The following is a 7,110-nucleotide window of genomic DNA, read 5'->3' as shown; positions in this document are numbered from 1 at the left end:
GAGAGTCCCTTGGACAGCCAGGAGATCAAACAAGTCAATCCTAAAAGAAATCAACCCTGAATATTCACTGGAGGGACTGATGCTGAAGCTCTGATACTTTGGCCACTTGATGGGAAGAGCTGCCTCATTGAAAGAGACTCTGATGCTGGGAAAGATTGAGGGCAGGAGGAGAAGGGAGTGACAGGATGAGATGGTTGGATGACAACACCGACTCAATGGATATGAGTCTAAGCAAACTCTAGGAGATAGTGAAGGATAGGGAAGCCTGGCATGCTACAGACCATAAGGTCACAAAGAATTGGACACAATTTAAGAGACTGAACAACTACTGATACATAAAACAACCTGATTCAATCTCACTGCTGAGTGAAAAGTTGTTCTCAAAAGGTCACATATGATTCCATTTGTAAAATATTCTTGAAATGACAGGAGAGATGGAAAAGAGATTAGTGATTGCCAAGAGGTAGGGATGGTCAGTGAGGGAGATGGAATGAGGAAGACCTTTGGGTGATGGGCTAGTTCTCTATCCTCACTGCGGTGTTGATGCATGTAGTAACATGGCATGGAACTACACTTGATCTTAGCCGAGAAGTGCTGCAATGGAACTACAAACACTCATTGTACCAATGTATACTTTCTGGATTTAACACTGGATTTAACATCTGTAGTTAAGATATAACTTGGTGGAAACCAGATAAAGAGTGCAGGAATCTCCACTTATGAATTGCATCAAAAATTAAAAGTTTAAATACTTTTGGGTTGGCAACTCATGGCCATTGGGCCCCAATCTGAGGCTGCATGATCTTATAAATAACGTTTTAATAGTACCCAGTCAGGCCCATTTGTTTATATAATATCTATTGCTATTTTCAAACTACAGAGGTAGAGTTGTATAGTAGTTGTAACAGAGACCATACGGCCTGCAAAGCCAAAAAGTTATAAATACTTTATGGCCTTTACAGAAGTAGGTTGCTAATGAGTGAATGAAAATGTAGTAATTAAAAATGATTTGTGGGAGAATAATATGGAAAATTTTAAGATGTATTTTTATTCATGTATTTACAAGTAGACTGGAAGGATACATATATACATGGTATACACACAACACATATAATTACCTAGAGTGCTAAGAAAAAAGGTGAAACTTGAGTTTCCTAAATTTTCAATTTTTCTATATACATTATGCATTGCTGTTTAAAACAGTGACATTAAAAAAACTCTTTTGATAGAAAAGATTCGAAAACAATGACATTAACTTACCTATTTCTAACTTTACCCTAACTGGAGTCTCAGCAGTTACCACTATTAAAGTGGCTATTGTTCTTATACATTGGTTCACAATCTTAAGACAATTTTTAAAATGAGGAATCTGGAAGCGATCAACAGTTTTGTCTAGCATGTTAACAATGATAAATAAGCATTACAAAATCTCAGTTCAAAAATTTTATAAGAAACCTGGAGAGGATTATGGCTGTAGCGAAGTCGGAAAAAATTCTACTTGAGACTAGACATTCTCTTTCTGAGCTGGAAGTTAAGAATGCTTTGTAGAGACACTTATCAATCCACATTACTTATATTGCACCTTATAAAGACAGTGCAAAGAAGGAAAAAGATATTTTCTTTTTTAGTTGTCAGTGAATCAAAAAAACTCTTGAGTCCTTTGCAGTCCTCGAACATGCAAATATGACCAATACTAACATCTTTCAGGGCCCTACAGCAAAGGGGCTGGCATACTAGCCAAAACTTATTATCTCAGGAACATGAGTTATAAAATAAAAGGAATTGAGACTAAGGAAATTAGGATGGCAGAGAATACCCCATTTTCTTTCTGCTTTCTCCACAAATCCTATGGTAAAGGGACTTAGAAACATGGAGAACCCTGAGAACAGGGAGGAAAGAGGACAAAAAAAAAACCAAAACTGGAATCTGGAAAGCTGAAGGACATGGTAACCAACTTGGAGGACTTAAAACTACATCAAAATCCACTTCCCAAGCTGATGGCAGAAAAAAAAAACAACAACAACTGAGAACCATCCAGATTTACACATAGAACCCTTCAAAATCATAGAAACTTCTGAAGCAGGACACACCTCTGACACAGGGACAGGATATGTGAGGAAGAAGACATTGCAAAAATATGGAGAATCAGGGGAAAGTCCTCTAAAAAGAGATAGAGATTCCCAGACTCTTCCCTGTTCATCCCACAGCCGCTGCGTGATTGCCTTTCTCCAACTCTAGCAGAAGACTACTCTTCAGAAAGGGTAAGACAGAAGGTCTGTGTACGAGTCAACATGAGGCACAGCTGAAGGCATGGGTAGGTAGACACCATTCACACATACATAGTTGATTCTCAATATTTGTGCTAGTAACATTCCATATATCCCTGCAAGCACTAAATGTGCAAATACTGACATTACTCCTGGGGGAAATACAAAGTTAAGCTCCTGTGAGCCCCTGGGTGACATTTTAACCTCCTTTGTATTTGTTCAAAGACACCTTAAATATAGTTGATTCAACAACATTGAACTCATAGCCAACCACACACTTCAAGCTGGCATGAAGATTATGTAACATATTTTAGATAATATTTTAGGCATATTTTCTCCGTAAGACACATGACAGCCCTGCAACACTATGCTTGCTGCTGCTGCTGCCAAGTCGCTTCAGTCGTGTCCGACTCTGCGTGACCCCATAGACGGCCTCCTACCAGGCTCCCCTGTCCCTGGGATTCTCCAGGCAAGAACACTGGAGCGGGTTGCCATTTCCTTCTCCAATGCATGAAAGTGAAAAGTGAAAGTGAAGTCGCTTAGTCATGCCCGACTCTTCACGACCCCATGGACTGCAGCCCACCAAGCTCCTCCGTCCATGGGATTTTCCAGGCAAGAGTACTGAAGTGGGTTGCCGTTGCCTTCTCTGACATTATGCTTGGGAGCCTTTTAAACAGTGAAACCATCAAGAAAAAGTACATCATTATGAAAAGCATGGCATGAAGCAGAACATAAAATGTTCATTTGTTTACAGTAGGACTGCTGAAACGAGGAGGCAGAGCATCACATCGTGCTACCCTACCTGGGAGCATGGGTGTTAAATGACTCAACTTTTAAACTGCTATGTACATGCCTGTGAACAGCCGTGAAAGCACCTTTGACTACTGATTTAAGGTTATAAATTTTATCGAGTAGGTGAATTTGAGGAACTCCATGGTTAATGAGGATTAACTGTATATATGACATGTGTATACATAATCTAGTGATTAATCTCATTAACAGTGATGCTGAAAGCAGAAAATATCCCACACCCACCTTCCTCTACTTGGCTCACAGAACTCTGCCTGCCAGACCCTTACTCTCAAGGCAGAACGCAAGCTTTCCTGAGAATATAATCATTCCATGGAGAAAGAGCTAAAGATACTGACACAGGGAAGATTCAAGAAACAGGTCACCCCAGACCACCCTACAATAAAAGCTCAAAATTATCTGATGCTACCCATCCATTCAGTCTCCAGTGTTTTCTTCCTCCAATCTTAACTGTGAACAACAGACAGGGATTTCCAAAGATCTGAGGGAAGTCTCCAGCATGTAAGCCCATAGTAAACACTATAAAGAATTAAAGCTCTTAGAAATTAAAAGCCTTACATGAGAAATACTCAACAACAGTAATTCTGCTGGCAGGCAGAATTAGTGGAATCTTCCCAAAAGTAGAGTAAAATGACATAGAAATACTAAAACATAAGCAAATTACAGTACCTGCCCAGGTTCTACTCCAAAATAGAAATCGAGAGAAAGGAGAAAATACAAGGAACAAAATCAAAATAATTTTAAACTATTTCCAGGAGTGAAAGGACATCAGTCTCCTGATTGAGAGGATCCAACACAAATGAAACCAGATCTGTACCAGTAAGTATTATTGTAAAATTTTATAACACTGGAGACAGATTCTATTGATTTAGAAAAAAGTTAACGTACAAAGTTATCAGGAGTCAGAATGGCTTCAGATTCACAAACAATAAAAATGAAAATAAGCAGGGAAAATTTTTCTAAACTTCTGATGGAAAATAACCTGCAATCTAGAGTTTCATACCCAACCAATCTACCAATCAGATATGGGGGTAGAACACATTTCCAGACATGTAAGCTTTCAAAAAGACTACATCCTATGCTCTCTGCCTCAAGAATTACTGGAGGATATTATACCCCACATGGTGAGTAAAAGATACAGCAAACAGGCATTCAACACAAGGGGGAGAGAAGGGTGACAGCTGGGCCCCAGAACTAGAGAAGCAACCAGTTCAGACTGGAGGAGAGTGACTAAAGACACAGATATGCTGAAGGTGGTCAGAACCTAGATGTTCACAGCCTTTGTAATCTAAGGGTACTATCTCCTATGTTTATTTGGCTCTCATTCTGTTCTGTACTTGGTTTACTTGACCAAATCCCAGAAAAGTGCCTGCTTGCTCTTCATACTGATGTCTAGATCAGCTGAGGAGACTCATCTCACTCCACAGGAAGGCTCTGCACTCATCTCTTCAGAGACGGAGAGAGGTCATGCTAAGTGGAGAAGCAGAAAACATACAACGGCTAAGCAGATAACCGCTAAGCCTATTTTGGCAGGAGATCCAGGATGCTCCAACTGTGGCGACCTGTGTCCCCAGGACTCATCACCCAGTTCAGACACCTCACGTGGGGTTCCTTAAAACTCTAGGAGCTGAAGACTCAAGCTACTCAGCCATCTTCTCAAGGATGCCTTGATCAAAGAGTCACTGAGCTAGACTTGTGCTTCTCAGTTGCTCAAAGCTAAACAAGATATTGTGTTCATAGGGATACCATGCAGATGTTGATTAATATAAAAGTCTAGGTGGTTTGTAAGTTACCAAAGGGAAGAATAAATTGAATAAAAACACACAGGTGGTTTCTGTGTTCTATTTCTTAACTTGAATAACTTGTTCTACTTAACTTGAATAACTGGAATGTTTATTATACATTCTCCTGTAAGTCTTACAAGTAAAAATCAAGGCCATTAGAATTTTTACCTTCTTCTGACCTTTAACTGGAACAAGTAGGCTGAATAAAATATACTAATGGCAACACACAAGAAGGAACATAAAAGTATTGATAATTCAAAGTTACTGACAATCTTTATAAAGTTCTGTACTTCACCCGAAGTGATCTGATGACATCACAATGGAGGTGTGGATACATCACAAGTAGCATAAATTATAATAGCTCTCAATACTTTGACTTGTAAAATAAGTTCTAAAGTATCCAAAAAAGTGACTTTACCCCAATTACTAACAGTGTTTAAACAAAATAGGTCCTTAAGATACAGCAGGCATATTCTTAAGTAATTTTTGCCCACTATCTGGATGCCTGAAGCCTTCTTTAGGGCTAAGACTGAATCTAGGCCCTTTTAAGTTTAAGCAATTCTTTTCTGAAATATCTGTCCAAATAGCCACTGGGGATAACTTTGTAAAGAAAAATACTCTGCCCTCAGTGTGCTCTAGTGAGAGACTGAAAAGATACATCTCAGATGCCAAAAGATGTTACAGAGAACATAAAGAAAGAAATGAACATCAAGAATGCAGAGAAAGGTTTGAGCTATTTTGAAAAACATGGTCAGGGACAAGTTTATAGGGTAGGTGACAACTGAGCATCACCCTTAAGGAAGATTTATTTACAGTTAAGGGCACTTCAGAGGGAACAGCAAGTACCAAGATTCTCATTTCAAGTGATACTTATCGCAGTGACTTGACATTGCTGGTCATATTTTGTTGCACACACCCTGCCTCCTTGGACAATGCTGTCCTTGAAGGTAAAACTCCCTTATTACTTAGGACACCATACATTTAAACACAGAGCTGAAGTTTCCAACCACTGTTTATACATGACTCACATCATAAATATTCCAAAAAGTTATGAACTTATGTTAAGAACGTTTTTCCTGATTAAAATCAAGATCTTTATATTTGGAGGATAATCTGTCAAAATCACAATGTTTCTCACGAAGACTAGTGGCTTTTAGTCACATTCACCTAACTGCAAAATATATAACATGTTGACTTAAACCATTTGAGTCAGGTGTGGTAAAATTAGAAGTAACATTCCACATCTTGTTAAGATTCTTGTGGTTTAAAAAAACCTTCAAATGAGATAGCTACCAAAATATATGGTCATCTCTTTAGGATTTAGTACATTCCTAATACAAATACAAATATAAATCATCAGCTGGCCTTTTGCTTCCACAGGTTGGCATTTAAATTCATGCTCTCCAGTTTTCTACTTCTGTAACGACAAGCTCTTCAGCCAAACTTTTTGTATCAATGTCGGTAGAGCACCTAATGTTACTGTTTTCCACAACTCTTTTTAAATTCTACAGTAACTACTTAAGATTTAGAATACATAACATACAGAGAAAGATAACACCTATCAGCTTAGGAAAAGCCACAGTCAAATTATAGATGAAGGCACTTCCTAATAATTTAGATATCGAATATAGCTCACCTGCTAAGAATGGTTGTGCCCCAGCCATTCTGTACCCTGCTCAGACCAACAGTGTCCAGATTTCTTGTTTTTTTTTTTTTTTTTTTTTTTCAGAACAGTCCAGATAACAAAGCATTAGTCACAGACACATGAACAAGGATCACTAACAACTTGTCTGTTGCAAGAAAGTCACAGCTTACCAAATAATTAACAATTGTGATGGTGTCATTGCTTGAGCCTTGAAAAAGTTAAAAAAATCTCACCAAAAGACAGGGAGTTTTTTCAACTATGTATTTTAATCAGTATGACTAGTTCCAAGCATTAAATAACACTGAAAAGACAAGCTCTCTAGTTTGACCTTTAGTAAATATTTCTGATTTTGAGCCAGGTACTCACTGAAGCCAAGGAAGTTTTCTTGATTATTTCTTCTGTTTCCTGTCTTCACTGTTCCTAAATTCCAAAAACAAGTCAGCCAGTAATTGAGTCCCAGTGACCTTGATACTGTTTTACCACCCTTTTGAAATAACCCTTTGAATACAGCAATGGGAAATTTAGCTTCCAACCAGTGGAACCTTCTCAGGGAAGCTCTTCTTGCCACTCTTGTTTCAAATTTGAATTTTTAACTGGGTTACTT

Source organism: Bubalus kerabau, chromosome 9 (genome assembly GCF_029407905.1).
Source record: "Bubalus kerabau isolate K-KA32 ecotype Philippines breed swamp buffalo chromosome 9, PCC_UOA_SB_1v2, whole genome shotgun sequence".
NCBI lineage: Eukaryota > Metazoa > Chordata > Mammalia > Artiodactyla > Bovidae > Bubalus > Bubalus kerabau.
Note: the sequence above shows the minus strand (reverse complement) of the source record.